The following is a 19,944-nucleotide window of genomic DNA, read 5'->3' on the forward strand; positions in this document are numbered from 1 at the left end:
CAACCATTACCAGTAACACAATAGAGCACATTTGCCACTCAAGATATCTGCCAAAATGCAGATCCAAAGAGAGAGGATTTTGAAGCTATGAAATAAGCAAAACATAGCTTGGGGGGGGCAGGGAAACAGCTTATAATAATGGGAATGATAAATGTGATTTATCTTTCAGAAATAGCCATTTGTCTGGTGGGGAGGAATTGAAAGAGCAACCTCTGGGGAACTGGTGGGACGCAGAATGAAAATGTGCAATCAGTTTACAATGCTGTGCCCACAGCTGATGCCATAGAAAGGCCTGTGTGGATCTGGCCTTTTCGGGGATTTCCAGACCCCACCTTGAATTTGTAGCTTTCATTTAAAGAAAATGACATCTCTAGCCCTTTAATTTTTGAGAAATCTAAAAGCCATTATGGCTGTCTACTCTATCCAGTTAGTTGGTAAGAATAAATTGGGTCCTCCTGGTTTCCTAAGTTGCAACCAGTGAGTGCAAAAGACATTGGATGACTGATATGCGGTGCCACGGTTTCACAGGGACAGGAGCCATTTCCAGAGAAGGGCATAGCTGCCAGTTGTGTCAGGAAATGCACAAAACAATCTCTCCATTTCTTTTGGCAAGCCCTTTACCCAGAGAGAGAGAGACTGGCCTGTGAGCCTCTCCTTCACAATGGCCACCGTCATCTTTAAGGAGGCAATCTAGAACACAATCAGCATCATTACCTGTCAAGGCTGAGCTAGAGCAGTTGAGCCAGAGACACAAGAGAAGACCAGGAAGTCAGGGTTAAGGAAACAAGCCAGAAGGAGGCAGGGCAAGAAACTCAAAGAGCCGTCAAGACTGTTGGTTCTCAGGGTCTTAGACCAAGTGGGAAGTCCTCTTCTTGCCTTGTCTTGGTGAGTGGAGCAATTTCACAGCTGATGTTCCAAGCTGCAGTCATGAGCCAGAAGCCCATAGGCATGCTGTTCTAGACACTTCTCCTCTTTTAGAAAGTGCTTGCTTCCTTTCCACTAAATGGCAACCCCACCTGAAACCGCTGCAGCTGAGGGCCTGTATTTGCATTCTCCCCCCATTGCACCAGGGATGCGGTCCTTGGTGCAGCCTTTGGTTGTTCATAGCTTTGGGATAAGCCACACATGTGCAGCAATGTCTTCCTCTCCTAGGCCTGTTTCAGTACCTGGCATATCCACCCATGGGGCTCCCTGGCTGGCACTTTCAGACTATGAAACGACAGAACTTTCAGATTCTCAGTTGCTCTAGAATAATGGACCACTATGCTGCTTTGGGGGTTAGTGTGAAATGCCAGCTTACACCATCTAAGAAGCTAGCCCAATATCTGAAAGGAGAAGAAAATGATACTTTGCATTCCTCCACAGAAAATTAAGGATCACTTTCAAAAAGTAATAAATGTGAAATTCAATTTCCAGAACTTAATCCCATCAGAGATTTTCATAACACTATCTTTAGCAACCAAGGCAGCACATAGGGAAAACTGTATTGTAAAACTTTGCTGAAATGAGTGAGAACAAAGTTTTGGGAACAAATATTTTCCAACAAAATCTGGTCATTATCATAGCTTTAATTTCAGAAACATAATTTTGTTTTACAAATGATCATATGCATTCCAGAGATCCATTCTAATTTTGCAGCCTAGTAGGAAAAAGAGACCATTATCTTGATCCCAGGAGGTTGCTGATACAAGTAGACATTTGCTATGCGATTGTAAAGAATCACACATTGATCATATATACCAACCCTCTTTTGACTGCCACACCAATTACTTATTTGTAAAAGTGTATATCCTGCAAAGTGATCTTAGGATGAATCAAGATGACAAAAATACACAATAAGATACACCTTAAGGTAACGTTACCAGATTCCCCCCCCCCCCCAATGAATCCGGGGACACTTTTCAACTTCAATGGATTTTGTCAGAGGACTGATTTGTAAATCCGGGGACTTTCCCTGGGAAACTGGGACGTCTGGTAACCTTACCTTAAGGTCAATTAAAAATCTTAAATCCAGCAAGACAATATATGATTCACTCCAAATACCGTATTTTTCGTCCCATAGGACGCTCCGTCCCATAGGACGCACCTAGTTTTTTTGGGGGGGGGAATAAAGGGGGGGAAATTTCCTTTATTTCCCCCCCCCAAAAAAAAGCAGGTTGGGGAAACCGAACCAGGTTGAGGAACAGCGGGATGGCGAGGCTGCGCCTCCCTGCTGTCCCCCGAGCTTGTGGGGCTGGCCGATGTCTGCCTGGCGCGAGGGGCGCTCTGCTTCAGGGCGCCCTGCCTGCTGGGCGGCAGGCTGCTATCCGCAGCGTGGGGAGCCCTGTGGGGAACTCCTGCTGGGCTCCCCACGCTGCGGGTGTCTGTCCGACGTGCGGGGTGCTCTGCTTCAGGGACCTCCCGCAGGGCTGCCTAGGTTGTGGATGTGTTCCCGAAGTGCCGGGCGCTCTGCTTTCAGCGTGCCCGGCGCTCCGGGAAGCAAGCTACTATCCGCAGCCTAGACAGCCCTGCGGGAACTCCCGCAGGGCTGCCTAGGCTGCGGGTGTCTTCCTGAAGCCTGGAGAGCGAGAGGGGTCGGTGCGCACCGCCCCCTCTCGCTCTCCAAGCTTCAGCGAAAGCCTGCATTCGCCCCATAGGATGCACCCAGATTTCCCCTTCATTTTTGGAGGGGAAAAAGTGTGTCCTATAGGGCGAAAAATATGGTATTCCTTTCTAAGACAAACTAGATGGCTACAGATGGAAGAAGAGGAAGTTTTCAGCAGGCCCTGGAAACTAATTAATGTCAGCTCCAGCCATACCTCGTGGCGGAGGAGATATTCCAGAACCCAAGTGCTACCACTAAAAAGGCCCTATCCAAACCCCAGCTCCACACAATTAACTTGGCAATGGGATTACAACAAGGTCCACTCAGGCTGATCTTGAATAACAGGCAGGACAATACAAAAGGAGGTGTATCTTCAGATAACTGGGTCCGAAGTCATTTAGGGCTTTTCATGCAAACACTAAAACAGAGAACTGGAATCTACACCGCCATGCAAACAGACCATTTTCTATTAAACCTTCCAAAATATTGTAAAATTATCCATCAGTCAGCAGACAGTGTCTTCCTATTTCTTCATGTTACCAGCACAAATTTTCCTGCATAGAAGGCCATTTTTCTTTGGAGTTTAAATTGTCGCAAACTATTAAAAAAAAAACCTGAACAGTGACAGCCTCTATTAAAGTATTAAATATAATAGCGATTGGAATTAAACACTCTTCTCATGAAAGCTTTAGAATTTTTATGATAGCCCATAAGCAATATCCAAGCTATTATGGAGTTGGAGGTATTCCTATCAGAATTATGATGCTGCAGAATTTACAGTGCTGCATTTTAAAGGTCAGGGAGCCTCAGTTGGTTTAAAATTCACATGGCATTTTGATTTGAATGAAACCATGGACCCAGCATCTAAGAACCCATCTCTAAGTCAGAGTTGGGCAACTTATTTTATTTTCAAGTGCTTATTTTTGGCTGCATGCCAAGAAGAGGTAGATCATCTAAAATTATATAACCATATTGCCTGCTTCTTGGGAGAAAAGCGATGACAAACCTAGACAGCATCTTAAAAAGCAGAGACATCACCTTGCCAACCATATAGTTAAAGCTATGGTTTTCCCAGTGGTTATGTATGGAAGTGAAAGCTGGACCATAAAGAAGGCTGATCACCGAAGAATTGATGCTTTTGAATTCTGGTGCTGGAGGAGACTCTTAGAGTCCCATGGACTGCAAGAAGATCAAACCAATCCATTCTGAAGGAAATCAGCCCTGAGTGCTCACTGGAAGGACAGTTCGTGAAACTGAGGCTCCAGTACTTTGGCCACCTCATGAGAAGAGAAGACTCCCTGGAAAAGACCCTGATGTTGGGAAAAATTGAGGGCACAAGAAGAAGGGGATGACAGAGGACGAGATGGTTGGACAGTGTTCTCGAAGCTACAAACATGAGTCTGACAAAACTGCGGGAGGCAGTGGAAGACAAAAGTGCTTGGCATGCTCTGGTCCATGGGGTCACGAAGAGTCGAACACGACTAAACGACTAAACAACAACAACATCTGCTGAGCAACCTGGTTGTCATACTTAGAGTAATGCCCAACTTGATAGCCTCAAATAAATCTGTTTCTGATTACGTTCATTGAGCATCCAAGAAGGGGACGACAGAGGACGAGATGGTGGGACAGTGTTCTCGAAGCTACCAGCATGAGTTTGACCAAGCTGCGGAAGGCAGTGGAAGACAGGAGTGCCTGGCATGCTCTGGTCCAGGGGGTCACGAAGAGGCGAACATGACTAAATGACTAAACAACAACAATTGTATAACCATCTAAAAAAATTTTCATTTGTTCAACGCCTTATACCAAGGTCGCCAGCAGTGCACTTGAGCACACATCTACCCACACAAACTTTCCCTGATGCCCAAGGGTCACCTCTCCCTCCCCCTGGTGAAATTAGGCGCGAGTGATCATGCTCTTCTGAAGTTTACTATACAGCGGAAAGGAGCAGCCAAGCATACTAGGACTCAATTTCTTGACTTTAAGAAAGCCGACTTCATAAAACTTAGGGAAGTGCTGGGTTAGATCCCATGGACAGTAATACTAAAAGGAAAGGGAGTTCATGATGGCTGGGAGTTTGTTAAGAGGGAGATAGTAAAAGCACAACGTCAGGCAATACCAATGAGACACAAACATGGAAGGTGCTTAAAGAAGCCAGGGTGGCTATCTAAAGAACGTTTAACTGAGTTAAGATTAAAAAAGGATGTGTACAAAAAATGGAAAAGGGGGGAAACCACCAAAGAGGAATTCAAACAAATAGCCAGCACGTGTAGACACAAAGTCAGAAAAGCTAAAGCACAGAATGAACTCAGGCTTGCTAGAGAGGTTAAAAGCAACAAAAAAGGCTTTTATGGGTATGTTCGTAGCAAAAGGAAGAACAAAAGAACAGTGGGGTCACTCAGAGGAGAAGATGGTGAAATGCAAACAGGGGACACAGAAAGGGCTGAACTCCTCAATGCCTACTTTGCTTCAGTCTTCTCCGATAAAGAAAACAATGCCCGTCCTGAAGAATTTGGAGCAAATGATTCAGCAAAGGAAACACAGCCCAGAATAACTAAGGAGATAGTACAAGAATACTTGGCTAGTTTAGATGTATTCAAGTCTCCAGGGCCAGATGAACTGCATCCAAGAGTATTAAAAGAACTGGCAGACGTGATCTCAGAACCACTGGAAGTCATCTTTGAGAATTCCTGGAGAACAGGCGAAGTCCCGGCAGACTGGAGGAGGGCAAATGTTGTCCCTATTTTCAAAAAGGGGGAAAGAGAGGACCCAAATAATTACCGCCCAGTCAGTCTGACATCAATAGCAGGGAAGATTCTGGAGCAGATCATTAAGCAAACAGTCTGTGAGCACCTAGAAAGGAATGCTGTGATCACCAATAGTCAGCATGTATTTCTGAAAAATAAGTCATGTCAGACTAACCTGATCTCGTTTTTTGACAGAATTACAAGCCTGGTAGATGAAGGGAACGCAGTGGATGTAGCCTACCTTGATTTCAGCAAGGCATTTGACAAGGTGCCCCATGATATTCTTGTAAAGAAGCTGGTAAAATGCAGTCTTGACTATGCTACCACTCAGTGGATTTGTAACTGGCTGACTGACCGAACCCAAAGGGTGCTCATCAATGGTTCCTCTTCATCCTGGAGAAGAGTGACTAGTGGGGTGCCACAGGGTTCTGTCTTGGGCCCGGTCTTATTCAACATCTTTATCAACGACTTGGATGATGGACTCAAGGGCATCCTGATCAAATTTGCAGATGACACCAAACTGGGAGGGGTGGCTAACACCCCAGAGGACAGGATCACACTTCAAAACGACCTTGACAGATTAGAGAACTGGGCAAAAACAAACAAGATGAATTTTAACAGGGAGAAATGTAAAGTATTGCACTTGGGCAAAAAAAATGAGAGGCACAAATACAAGATGGGTGACACCTGGCTTGAGAGCAGTACATGTGAAAAGGATCTAGGAGTCTTGGTTGACCACAAACTTGACATGAGCCAACAGTGTGACGCGGCAGCTAAAAAAGCCAATGCAATTCTGGGCTGCATCAATAGGAGTATAGCATCTAGATCAAGGGAAGTAATAGTGCCACTGTATTCTGCTCTGGTCAGACCTCACCTGGAGTACTGTGTCCAGTTCTGGGCACCACAATTCAAGAAGGACACTGACAAACGAACGTGTCCAGAGGAGGGCAACCAAAATGGTCCAAGGCCTGGAAACGATGCCTTATGAGGTATGGCTAAGGGAGCTGGGCATGTTTAGCCTGGAGAAGAGGAGGTTAAGGGGTGATATGATAGCCATGTTCAAATATATAAAAGGATGTCACATAGAGGAGGGAGAAAGGTTGTTTTCTGCTGCTCCAGAGAAGCGGACACAGAGCAATGGATCCAAACTACAAGAAAGAAGATTCCACCTAAACATTAGGAAGAACTTCCTGACAGTAAGAGCTGTTCGACAGTGGAATTTGCTGCCAAGGAGTGTGTTGGAGTCTCCTGCTTTGGAGGTCTTTAAGCAGAGGCTTGACAACCATATGTCAGGAGTGCTCTGATGGTGTTTCCTGCTTGGCAGGGGGTTGGACTCGATGGCCCTTGTGGTCTCTTCCAACTCTATGATTCTATGATTCTAGGCTTGAAAGAAACATTCTGTTGTCAGCAATAGTATAAGCTGTAGTCTGTGCTCGAGTGTGATTTCTGTGTGGTGCCCATAACAGCTTCTCTGATTTGCAAATGTGCCTTATGCACATACAAAAATAGTGGTGGTGGGGGATGAGTGTTCAGACCCCTGGGCTCTCACTTGTGGGGTGCCTCAGGGTTCTGTCCTCTCCCCCATGCTTTTCAACATCTACATGCATCAACTGGGAGAGATCATCAGGGGGTTTGTGATGGGTGTTCATCAGTATGCGGATGATACCCAGCTCTACCTCTATTTCAAATCAGAACCAGTGAAGGCAGTGATGGTCCTGTGTGAGTTTCTGGAGGCGGTTGGAGGATGGATGGCAGTTAACAGATTGAGATTGAATCCTAACAAGACTGTCAGGAAGACTGTCAGAAGTACTGTTTTTGATGGACAGGAGGCGGGCAGGTGTGGAGGATTCCCTGGTCCTGAATGGGGTAACTGTGCCCCTGAAGGACCAGGTGCGCAGTCTGGGAGTCATTTTGGACTCACAGCTGTCCATGGAGGCACAGGACAAATTCGTGTCCAGGGCAGCTGTTTACCAGCTCCATCTGGTACGCAGGCTGAGACCCTGCCTGCCTGTGGACTGCCTCGCCAGAGTGGTGCATGCTCTGGTTATCTCTCGCTTGGACTACTGCAATGCGCTCTACGTGGGGCTACCTTTGAAGGTGACCCGGAAACTACAACTAATCCAGAACGCGGCAGCCAGACTGGTGACTGGGGGCGGCCGCTGGGACCATATAACACCGGTCTTGAAAGACCTACATTGGCTCCCAGTATGTTTCCGAGCACAATTCGAAGTGTTGGTGCTGATCTTTAAAGCCCTAAACGGCCTCAAAGGCCCAGTATATCTGAAGGAGTGTCTCCACCCCCATCGTTCTGTCCGGACACTAAGGTCCAGCGCCGAAGGGCTTCTGGCAGTTCCCTCCCTGCGAGAAGCCAAGTTACAGGGAACCAGGCAGAGGGCCTTCTCGGTAGTAGTGCCCTCCCTGTGGAACGCCCTCCCACCAGATGTCAAAGAGAACAACAACTACCAGACTTTTAGAAGACATCTGAAGGCAGCCCTGTTCAGGGAAGCTTTTAATGTTTGATGTATTACAGTATTTTAATATTTTTTTTGGAAGCCGCCCAGAGTGGTGGGGTATAAATTATTATTATTATTATTATTATTATTATTATTATTATTATTATTATTTCTCGACACAGCTTACAGTTGAGAATACAGTGCAGGAACAACATAAAAAAGGTAAAACACAATTAGCAAAGTGGTAAAACTCTAATTATTAATAATAATTTAACGCTCATCACCAAAAATCAAGACAAATCCCTATCCTAAAGGAATCCCGATAATCGGAGGCACTGTTCCTCTAAATACCAAGTGACAAAAAGAAGGAGATGCAATCTCCTTCAATTTTGGTTGTGACTTCAAGGACACAGCCTCTTTTTCAGGGGTAACATTACTGTCCAGGTGGATTTTTAAATTTGTCAAAATGTCTCTGGCTGTACTTTCTGGATGAGACCTAGACATAACTGGTGGCTGAAGACTTGTTTCCCTCTTCTCCTGCCCCCCTCAGCAATATATCACAGCTTCTATAGCCTACATATAGTAGGGGTATTTCAAATGAGAGTCGTCATAGCATCCTATTTTATGCTCTTCACAATATGGCAAGCCTATGTGACATTTCAATGGTATGCATTTGGCCACTGTGTGAAATAGAAGGGACCTTTGGTCTGATCCAGGAGGCCTCTTCCAGTGTTTTGCATTAGCATTTAAGTTGCATCTTCCAAATATGTTCATAGTTTCCTTAGTATACAGTGGTACCTTAGTTCATGGACAACTTACAACCCAAACATCGCAAACCTGGAAGTGAACGTTCTGGTTCTCAATTTTTTTTGGAGGTCAAACATGACTTGAGCTTCTGTTTTTAGTGTTGTGCTTCTGTTTTTAGAAAGATCGCGCTGATTGGGGTGGTGGGGAGAAGCGTCCCGGCAGCACTCTGAAGCGCAGCTGCTTTGACTTGAAAGAGAGAGAAAGATTGAAAGTTACTGACTGGGGTGGTGGGGAGAAGTGTTTTAGGGGCAGTTTTTCAACAGCCTGCACCAGATTAATCCATTTTGCATTACTTTCTATGGGAAAGTGTGCCTTGGTTTTGGAATGTTTTGGTTTTGGAACAGACTTCCGGAACAGATTAAGTTTGTTGTTGTTGTTTTTATAAAATATTTATTAAGATTTTACACAAAACATAAGTAAACCAACTATTACACATACAAAAAAGAAAAAAGAACAAGAGCTAATAAGAAAGTTACCAAAAAAGAAACCTAAAAAAACCCGGTAGTTAAAAAAGTAAAAAAGAGAAAAAGAAAGAAAAATATCTTAGAAAGACATAATCCATTTTTCAATATCTTTAAGTTCATTTGCTTATTTCCTTGACCTCCTCACACCTCCCCTTTTGTATTCCTGTTTACAAAGTCCTTTCAGCAAATCCTTACCCTCTTTCATTTGTCTTTACTCTATAACAGTGTTTCCCAACCGGTGTTCCGCGGCACACTAGTGTGCCGCGGGACGTTGCCTGGTGTGCCGTGGGAGGGAGGCGGGCGAGGCGGGCGGCGAGAGGCGGGGCGGCGGCGAGGATCCGCGTCGAGCCGGGGGCGGCTCCGCAGTGGTGGTGCCGAGGTTTCTCTCTCCATTCTCCCCTCACACACACACACAGGAAATAACACAGGATCAGCTGACAGGACCCGGCCAATGGGGCGGCGGCGGGGCAGTGCGCGCGAAAGGGAGGAGCGCGAGACAGCGGACGAGGAGGAGGCCGGCATGTCCGGGCAGCAGCAGCAACAACCGCAGCAGCAACTCCCGGCGACGGCTCCTCAAGCCCCGGGCAACCCTACTCCCTCACCGGCCTCGGCCGCCCTCCTGCTCCACCCGCCGCCGCCTCCCCCGCTGCCGCCGGCCACCTCGGCCCCGCCGCCGCCCCCCCTCCGCCCGCTATCGCCGCCACCACCACAACAGCTGCCGCCGCCTCAGCTGGGCCCATGCCTGCCGGAAGCGGCGGCGGCAGCAGCAGCAGCAGCGCCCCGGCGCCCTTCCCTCACGGCGGCGACCCGGCCCTGAACGAGCAGGAGAAGGAGCTCAAGTGGCGCCTCAAGCGGCTCTACCCGGCCGTGGATGAGCAGGAGACGCCGCTGCCGCGCTCCTGGAGACCGAAGGACAAATTCAGCTACATCGGCCTCTCACAGAACAACCTGCGCGTCCACTACAAAGGTAGAGGGACGGAGGGAGGGCGAGGCCGAGGCCACCGCCATCCCCAGGCCCCCTCCGCCTCTTCCTCCGAAAGGCAGGCTGAGAAACTCCCAGGGAAGCTCTGAACATCTCCCCCGAAACCGCCGGGAGGCTTCGGTTGTTGCCTTTCTCCGCCGAGGTCGGTGGACCCCGAGCCTAGGCTTCCTTCCCGCACCCCGCTTTCCGAAGACCGCACACCAGTTGGGCCAGTACATATTCCCCTCCCGTGACTGGAGCGGAATAGCCCTTTCTCTTATTCCCCAACCCTTGTTGTTGGAGGAGTCCCTCAGTCCCTCACTTTGCTGCCTCCTCCCCCCCACCACCCCCAAAGCTTGGAGGTTCCCCGGCAAGGGGGAGGGAAAAAAATTGAAACTTGCACTTTCGTGCGTCCCTCCCGGCGTGGCGCTGCGCGCTGACGTCACGGGGCTGTAATGGTGGTGTGCCTCGAGATTTTTTTCATCAAACAAGTGTGCCTTTGCCCAAAAAAGGTTGGGAAACACTGCTCTATAATCTTAACCTATTATAACTATATATTTTCATCCAAATAACTATCTATATTTACATATTCTTATTAGCCTTAATACCAAAACCACTTATTTTCAGTCCAACATCATTTTAACATTCATTAATTTTACAGTATTTCTGTAGATAGTCTTTAAATTTCTTCCAGTCTTCCTCCACCGACTCTTCTCCCTGGTCTCGGATTCTGCCAGTCATTTCTGCCAATTCCATATAGTCCATCATCTTCATCTGCCATTCTTCCAGAGTGGGTAAATCTTGTGTCTTCCAATACTTTGCAATAAGTAATCTTGCTGTTGTTGTAGCATACATAAAAAAGTTCTATCCTTCTTTGGCACCAATTGGCCGACAATGCCTAGAAGAATGGCCTCTGGTTTCTTCAGGAAGGTATATTTAAATACCTTTTTCATTTCATTATAGATCATTTCCCAGAAAGCCTTAATCCTTGGGCACGTCCACCAAAGGTGAAAGAATGTACCTTCAGTTTCTTTACATTTCCAACATTTATTATCGGGCAAATGATAGATTTTTGCAAGCTTGACTGGGGTCATGTACCACCTATAAATCATTTTCATAATATTATCTCTTAGGGCATTACATGCCGTAAATTTTATATCTGTGGTCCACAACTGCGGAACAGATTAAGTTTGAGAACCAAGGTGCCACTGTATATGTAAAAAAAGATAAGTGTCAGTAACTATACCCAGATTTGTATACAGTGGTACCTCGGGTTACAGACGCTTCAGGTTACAGACTCTGCTAAGGCAGAAATAGTACCTTGGGTTAAGAATTTTGCTTCAGGATGAGAACAGAAATCATGCGGCAGTGGCGCAACAGTAGCGGGAGGCCCCATTAGCTTCAGGTTAAGAACAGTTTCAGGTTAAAAACGGACCTCCAGAATGAATTAAGTTCTTAACCTGAGGTACCACTGTACTCAGTTTTATCCATTTGCCTAAGGCATGATCAAATGCTTTTCTTGTGGGAGTTTTTACTAATATTTCATTGTGAGAAGACAGTTGGGCATTTTCCCTAAACCATTCCATTTCCTCAGATATTATGTATTGGTAGCAAGGGATGAGAAAAGAGTATGGGAATGTTAAGTAATTAAGATTTGTTAATCTTAACACTTATGCCATTATTGGACTTCTGGGATGCTATCTGCCAAATGTCTTTATAAACCTGCTAAACAGGCCAAATTTACTCTTTCGTAGCAATACAATTCTTAGTTTAACCTGGCACTGAAATACTGTTTGGCTTAGATCCTAAGGTAAGTTAGCAGAAGCCCATAGGAGGAACATTTCCTGTTCCTCCTCCACAGTACGGCCGCTTGCACCTCACAAAAAGCCTCTTCATGAACGCAGGATGGGGTAGCCTTATAGACTTTCTTAAACAGGGGCTTGTGTGAGCATTGGAACAAAAGCTAGACACAGAGAGAGATGAGGGTAGATGTTTTGATTGATCTTGTGGCCCTAAAATGCTGATTCTACATTATTCACTGCAAAATCTGTCAGGGATTAAATATATTAGAGATTGGCATACTATGAATAATACCAGATTAGCCTTCGATCAAAAATGTCAGAGTAAACATCCCTGGGCCACCAAAATATTATCCATCACTTTCAAAAAGAGTAGACTTCAAATCTTTTCATTTTTAACATTACTCACCCTAACATGCTGTCTCTCACACCTTTTTCAGACTTCTTTGGACACCACTAGCGGTTGGCAGGCAGGTGTTTTGGGCCTGATAGTTTTTAATCTCCCTTTGTTATTTGGGATGTTCTAGCTCAATGGTGCAGCTAGGTATGGGTCTTGGGGCCAAACTCCGGAGCCCCACAGCTGACGTGCCCCTAAAATGACTACCTAGAGAGGGAAGATGACCAGTGCAGTCCCAAAAACAGGCCCAGAGATAGCATCCTTCTTTCCTTTCTTTTAAATATAATCAGGAGACAAATGGCTGTCTGTATACATAGTTACAGGTGCTTTTTAAATCAGGGTGGCAAATTTTCTTTGGGGTTTTTTTCTGCTCTGGACCCAATGTTAGTCCCTGGTTTATAAGGCTAGGAAGGAATAGAATGGAATATAATTTTTTTTAAAAAAAAGTTCCAAAAAAATTCACCTAATATGTTCATATTCTGTATTTTTTCCCTCGTCTAATATTACGATTCTTATGCAGGCTCAGTGATGGATTTGAAGAGGGGTGCAGCTAGATACTCAACTCAGGGCCGGCCCACCAATGAGGCAGACTGAGGCAGCCGCCTCGGGCAGTAGAATCTCAAGGGGTTGCACCCCGCCTACCCCAACACCACTGGAGAAGTAAAGAGAAGCAACTCCGGCTTCCAGGTTCCTGCAAGATCTTGTAGACTTCTCATGAGATGTCACCAGAACCCAGAAAGCGCAGTCACATGAGCCCAGTAAGGGGGGCACCTTCCCATTTCATCTCAGGCAGAGAAATGGGATGAGTTACCCCTGCCTCCGTTAATGGTCTTATAGTGCCCCCTTCTCCCTCCCTGTGCTACCATTCCAAGTTTTACCATTGCTACTGAATCCCAGATGAAGTGCACATATATCTTTATTTCCATGTGCTACATACATACATACATACATACATACAGGCACCTTGATTTGCTATGCTTATGATATGGTTCTATTTGTTTGTTGGTATCTGATGGTTCATGAGCACAAAAGGAAATGCTTACACTAAGGATACAAGATTTTTTTCAGTGAATCCGGGGACACTTCAACTTCAGTAGGAATGATAGGATTTTGTCAGGGAACTGATTTGTAAATCCACGGACTGTCCCCAGGAAACAGGGACGTCTAGTAACCTTAGCTTACACCTCTCAATGCTTCTATGTAGTTAAAAACCAAAGTCGCACATTTAAGCTATTGACAATAATAAACTAAGCTACTACAGATTATTTATTTTTATCAACACATTAAGTTTAACAAGACTGGGAAGGAAAGGTTAAGATGTCTGTTGGACTGTACCACTGCAGAATGTAGGTGGGGAATAACATATTTGAATGTTTTCCCATGTGAAACTCCGAGCAATCATAAACTTAAAATAGGATCCTGGGTGAGTCCTGTCTGCTGCGCTAGTCTACTTACACCTTTTTAATTTGCTTTTTTTAAAAAATAATAATCATTTTTTTGATACAGACATCAACCACAAAAGACACATACAACAAAAACCACAATAACAACAATAACGCAATTTGACAATTCAGATTTGAATACACTGATATACCTATGACTACACCTTTTTTAACAATATTGTCCTCCCCTTACTTCCCACCACTATCCGCTTTATCGCTTAAATATTCGTTCCAGATTTCTTCATATTTATCCATTCTTATTTTCCGTCGACATGCAATTTGTTCGTATGTAGCTAATCTGTCCATATTATCAATCCATCTTTTTTAATTTGTGGGAAATCATCAAGAAAGTGATTGCCCCACTGTAGCTGGAATGGTACGGTCCATTCTATCACCAACATGAGAAAGATCTAACCAACACTCCCCATTTGGTGATGAAGGGGAATGGCATCTTCAGGCGATGATAATGGCAGGCTGTTACCATGGTCAAGTGTCCCTTGCTCAAGGGTCCCCAGATGTGAGTGGAAGGAAAATGATGACATCCACACCTTTCGAATGGAAGTGAGACAGTGTAGCTGCTGCTCTTTTGAGGAGGTTTGGAGCCACCTTCAGTCAAAGAGTGTTTCAGTGCCACGGCTATTTTTTTCTGCTGCTGCAAATGTGGGTGTGCATCTGCCACAAGTTTCAGTGGCAGTCAGTAATTCACACCACAAAAGCGGCAGAAAGAGTGTGTGAAAGTCTTTTTATGTGAGTGCAATTTTCCTGTTTATCATTTTTCAAGATGAAAAATAGGCATCTATTTGGCATGATTCCAGAGCAATGGTCTTTAAATCATAATTACCCCCAAATTTTATAGAAAACATTATTGCTATTTTGTACAGCAAAGCTGCACATCACTAAGTAATTGGCAACAGATGTGGTCGGGTTATTTTCTTTCAAATCTGGTAAAAGATACTTTTTTAAAAAAGGAATTAATCCACTTCTAAAAGAAGCCTCCTTATCCACAATACTTAACAAAGCTACAGCTTTTCTCCTTAAACTTGTACATGGAGGATATATTTTTCTTTTGTGGCACTAATTGTCAATCAGTGTGGTGCAGCTCCGCCTCTTCCAACTGGCATTCATTCTCTCTTAGACATAATGGATGATCTGCCTGGGGGTCAGAGCTGAAATGCAAACACCTGCATTCTGATTCAGTGGATATCTATTGAGGGATACATTTGCCATTCTATCCAGTTGCTGGTGGGAAAGGAGAAGCTGTAGAAAGGGTAGTATAATGCAATAGCAGACACTAATTAATTTATCCCCCAAAGAGGGCCGCATTTGGGGTGAATTTTTTAGAGGAGCACTCAAAGCCATAAAAATGTCCATGGCAAATTTCTCTCCCTATATCACTACACTGAAGCAAAGCTATGTGGGCTTCCCAGAAGCATCTGCTTGGCCCCAGTGAGAAACTGGGTGCTGGACTAGATGCTGATCCACCAGGGGTCTTCTTAGGCCTGCAACCTAAGAAGTGGGCTTCAAAGTAAGGTATGTCCCATTGGATAGAGCCAGTCTGCTTATGTAGCAGCTTTTGATCCATTGGACAGTGTTGGTACAATACACACACACACAAATTCCTGGATGCCAAGATCCAATTTGGGGGCAAGTGCTCTTTAGTGGGAGAACTCCAGCTGAGATTTAAAGTCACAAAATATGTTGCAAAGTAAAGCGTGGAAATATAGGCCTTTACAATATGCCCTTTCCAAGGAAGTTCCAAAATTTCCCTCCTCCCCCAGCGTAGGAAAAGACTACACATTTGGTAATTTAAAAATTGGTTTACTTGCAAACTATTCAAAGGTCCAGTTCATATGCTTTCCACACATCAGTCAGAAAAGTTGCACAGGCAGTAAAACATAGCTTAATTACAAAGTGATAACAGAGTATTGGTATAGGAACTCAAGAGTGGCTGGTGAGAGCCTCAAACCTTTTCACATGCTGAGTTTCTCAGGTAGGATAGAGAGGTTTGATTACCTATTTCTTCCCAAGGTAAGGAGAAGTGACATAGCTAAGCCTAGTAGCACAGCTTATTACCCCTTATTACCCCTTCATGCCTTAATTAGAATGTTGGTTATATGAGGCTGGTTATCCCATGGACAGCTCCTTTAACCTAAGAGTGTGGACATCGCTTCCTTTTCCACTGCAGCCCCCTAAATTCTTGCCTCCAATTTGTTCCAGAGGTTCAAATGTACCCCAGGAAGCTGTAGAGCATATCAGAGGAAATCTCCTCCCTTCCTATCAGAGGCATCTGCTGGAAATGGGACAGCGGTACTGCATCTCTCCTACCCACTGTGTTCAGGGGGGCTTAATCCTAGATAAGAATGCATAGAACAGCAACGTCAAAGTCTACTACAGCACAATTGTATGCATGCATACTCAGAGGAAAGTCTCTTTGTGTTCAGTGTGATTACCTCCCATTTAAGTATGCATATGATTGCAACCTTAATGTGCATTTGTGGATAGTGTTTGGACTTTTTTTAAAAAGAGCCTTATGAGATCAATGAGTTTTTAATCAAACTGAAGGTGCATCTATCTCCTCAAGGGAGGTGCAGCTTTAAGTCTAACAATTTACCCATTTCCCCTTACAAAGACATTTGAGGTGCATTGGGATTTGTTTATTAAATTACAATTGGACCACATTGTCTTGGCCAGCTGCATTTCTCATTTAAAAATATCATAGGCCAGGTTCTAAGTTGCCGACAGAAACCGGAGTTACTTTGTGTCCTGCCTGTTCTTGAAAGAGAAAAGGGGGGAGAGGCACTTGGATCAATTGTCCATAGTGGTGTGTTGCCCCCAGGAGCTGCATTAATTCTTGTGTCAGGTGACTCACAAGTTTAGGCCTAAGGAATTGGTAGGCTAGTCAGAAGATGGAGTGGTAACCAATGACTTCAAGGTTATGAATGCAACACACTTTCCCAACCCCCCAAGACACAAATAGGTTCTACTACAATTATCTAATTAAAACAAACTCACAGTCTTTCAAAGCCCATAATTTAACAATCTAAGCTACCTACATTTTGCTTTTCCCTGAAACCTGCAATACAAAGGGAAGGTGGGAGAATCCTGCAGAGGCAAGTTCATTCCCCCCCCCCCCAGGCAAGACTCTCCTAAGCTTAAGACTCTCCTAAGCTATATTGCAAAGCTTGGTCGGCAGGCCCAGACTTTGGGGGGACTTCAGAGAGAAAGCGATCAAAGTGAAGGAATTACTTCCTTCATTTCTACCTGCCTGCTGCAGTGTTGAAGAGTCTTACCTGAATCCCAGTCAGATGGAGAATCTATCACATTCCACGCACCATGTAACATTTGAATGCTCATTTGAGATACCGGTAATTCTGTTAACTCATGAAAATGCATGCAGTTGCCTACTGGAAAATGTGCAAAAGGAGGAAGAGGGAAAGCAAGAGCTCCCTCAAACTGAAAGGCACTCAGCCACAATTTCTGCCAGAGCTTGCTGGTTAGTGGCCAGGTGTCAAATGATATATCCTAAATACCACAGGGGTCATCCTTCCAGGTGTAGGTGCTGAGTTACCCAAAGAGGTGGTATTTCTAAAGCCCCATGTTTATCCTGTTGACTACAGCCATCAAACAAAGGCTGTTTATTTATATTAATACTTGTGTTAGATGATGAAAAATTGCAACAAAAAACTATGGAGGGGAAAATAAAGGGAAAGGGAAAGGGACCCCTGACCATTAGGTTGCGGCGCTCATCTCGCTTTACTGGCCAAGGGAGCTGGCATACAGCTTCCAGGTAATGTGGCCAGCATGACTAAGCCGCTTATGGTGAACCAGAGCAGCGCATGGAAACACCATTTACCTTCCCACCGGAGCAGTACCTATTTATCTACTTGCACTTTGAGGTGCTTTCAAACTGCTAGGTTGGCAGGAGCAGGGACCGGGCAATGGGAGCTGTGCTTATTCAAGGCTGCTAACTTTGCACCCCCAACTTGTGCTCTTTCACCTCAGCTCAATCTGCTGACAATTGCAGGTGATAATTCTACAAAACAAGCTGCTATTAAGGGCATGAGAGCAGGCCTGGATAGTTAGTTGGCAATCTGATCTGTGTCCCAAACTGTATACCAGGAAAACTCCAAGATGGCCAGCATGTTTGCATTCTGTTCTCTGCAACTAGGAAAAAAGGAAGAGCCGTGGGGATGGAGATGAGTGGGGGTGACCATCCTACTAGCTGCAGGTTGAACAGCTTCTTCATTATTTGCTGCTGGCCCATCTCAGCATTTTCCTCGCAGTCACATAGGCTAGAAGGGCTTTTGAAATATGTTTTGAACTCCTTGATGGTGCTTTGCTCTAATGACCAGGATGACATGGACCTCGAGTAAATTGTTTCTGGCACAATCAATACAATGGTATCTGTGTCCTGCAGCATATTTGCAAGTATGCTGTCTCAGCGTAGCTTTATATATATATATATTTTTAAAGTTATTCATTTATTCCCTTTGCTGACTTTGGGCGTATAATAAAACACTCCAGTAATCATCCTTTACTGAGCTTCCTTTCTTGGAGACCTACCAAACTGATTTTGCAAAATAACTAAATCATCCTCTATTGCATATTAACAAAATGTCCATCGTGGGTGGATGTTCAATGCACCTCTGTGCGCTTTGCACAGAGAGAGGCAATTCACATGCCTATGAGGCTGCCATCTTGCTGAAGCTAAGCAGGTCCGGGTGGTCTGATCAGTGCCTGGATAGGTGACCACTATATGGTTTCCATGATTGAATAAAGGTGAGATATAAGTGTAAGATAATAAATAAAACATATACACGTACAGGACTGGATCCAGAGGGCAGCAAGTGTGGAGTTCAAAATATGCTCAAGAGTAGCAAAACCCCACTACTCCAGCAGTAATGCAGCCAAGGAGCTCAGAAGCACCATGGGAGAATTTTTGGCCCGTCTTCCAGGCTAAGGGGACTCATGGGGGACACATTCCCAAAGGACTCCCCAAAACCTGAAACCACAGGACTTCCCTCTGTTGGGTTAATGTCACTGGAGAGGACAAGCCTGTGTGCAGTGGGTGGGTTTTGCTTCCACTGTGATGGTCTCCCAAAGCAGAGGTGCATCAAGGTCCCCTGTCTCCAGCATCATAGAGCTGTCCAATCAGCATGGAAACTGCACTTTTTAGCCTCTGAGAAGTTGCCTTCTCACAATTTGTGCTGATAAGAGCCAATGAGAGTGAAAGGAGGTGAGTCAGCCGCTTCGGTTTGGCTCTAGGGTAATCCTGGAGAAGGCAGAGGGGGAGAAACAGGGAGGAAGAGTTGTTTGTATGTGCCAAAGCTAAGCATTTAGGAACGGTGAAAACACAAGTTGCTTCTGCTTTAAGAGAACATTCTGTTACGTATAATAGAGCTTTAAGGAAAATACAATGTAAGTGACCGCAAAAGATATTGAAGCACCAGCAATCATTTGCCCATGAATGTGCACAGACAATAGATCTAGCTGAAAGACGCTGCATTGAGATCTGCATTGATCATTGCAATGCAATGCATCTATTGTTATCATCATCATCATCATCTTATGATATTGTATATTGTATAATGTATAATCTTAGAAGGTTGTACCAATCAGGGGAAGGGAGAAGGCGGGGGTTAGAATCCTCTTCTCTGTTCTAGCTGCCACCCCTAGACAGAGAAGAAATGAGAAGTGCTTCCCTGGTTAAACTCCAAAAGCTCTGATAAGAACTTAGGAGGCAAAGGGCACGAAAAACTTTTCACAGTTCTGCCCTAATGAGAGAAAGCTGCCTTCTCTCACTACCAGCAGTACACAAAGCTCTTGGCTATTACCTATGTGCCCCTTGAATGGCAACATCATGCTGTTAAACACCTGACTTTGTTTTTAACATCAATGTAAATAGGGATAACGATACTTACTCAGTTCTGCAGAGGTTAAGACACTCCATTTTCATGTCAAAACGAAACATTTCTTCCTTAGAATAATTAAGGGTTCCCACCAAGTGATAGTAACACACTTATCTGTATTTACAAAAACATGGCATTTTAAAGGCAATTGCACTGAATAGCTAAAAGTATAATAAATCTTCCTTTGCTCAGGTATTCTCCACATGCACAAATTACACATTTTATCAGTATCTGCCAACATGTAACTGCGGTCAGTTACCCCCCCCCACCCCCACCCCCACCCCCCCACCCCCACCCCCACCCCCCACCCCCACCCCCACCCCCCCCATATAAATGCCAAGTGAAACACTGATTTGGATTTAAGGGCATAATTGCTCACTC

General features: G+C 44.9%; 1 long non-coding RNA gene across 8 annotated transcripts in view; it reads right to left on the reverse strand.

Annotated features, from left to right (window-relative positions):
• Nucleotides 1-19,679, reverse strand: part of LOC309535362 — a 183,976-nt gene extending 164,297 nt beyond the window's left edge. For all 8 annotated transcript variants that reach the window (XR_014221211.1, XR_014221212.1, XR_014221213.1 and 5 more), the window contains exon 1: nt 19,576-19,679. This is a non-coding gene — a long non-coding RNA (uncharacterized lncRNA). The remainder of the gene's footprint in view (nt 1-19,575) is intronic.
• Between the last annotated feature and the right edge of the window lie 265 nt (nt 19,680-19,944).

Source organism: Podarcis vaucheri (genome assembly GCF_965113315.1).
Source record: "Podarcis vaucheri genome assembly, chromosome: 1".
Taxonomy (NCBI): domain Eukaryota; kingdom Metazoa; phylum Chordata; class Lepidosauria; order Squamata; family Lacertidae; genus Podarcis; species Podarcis vaucheri.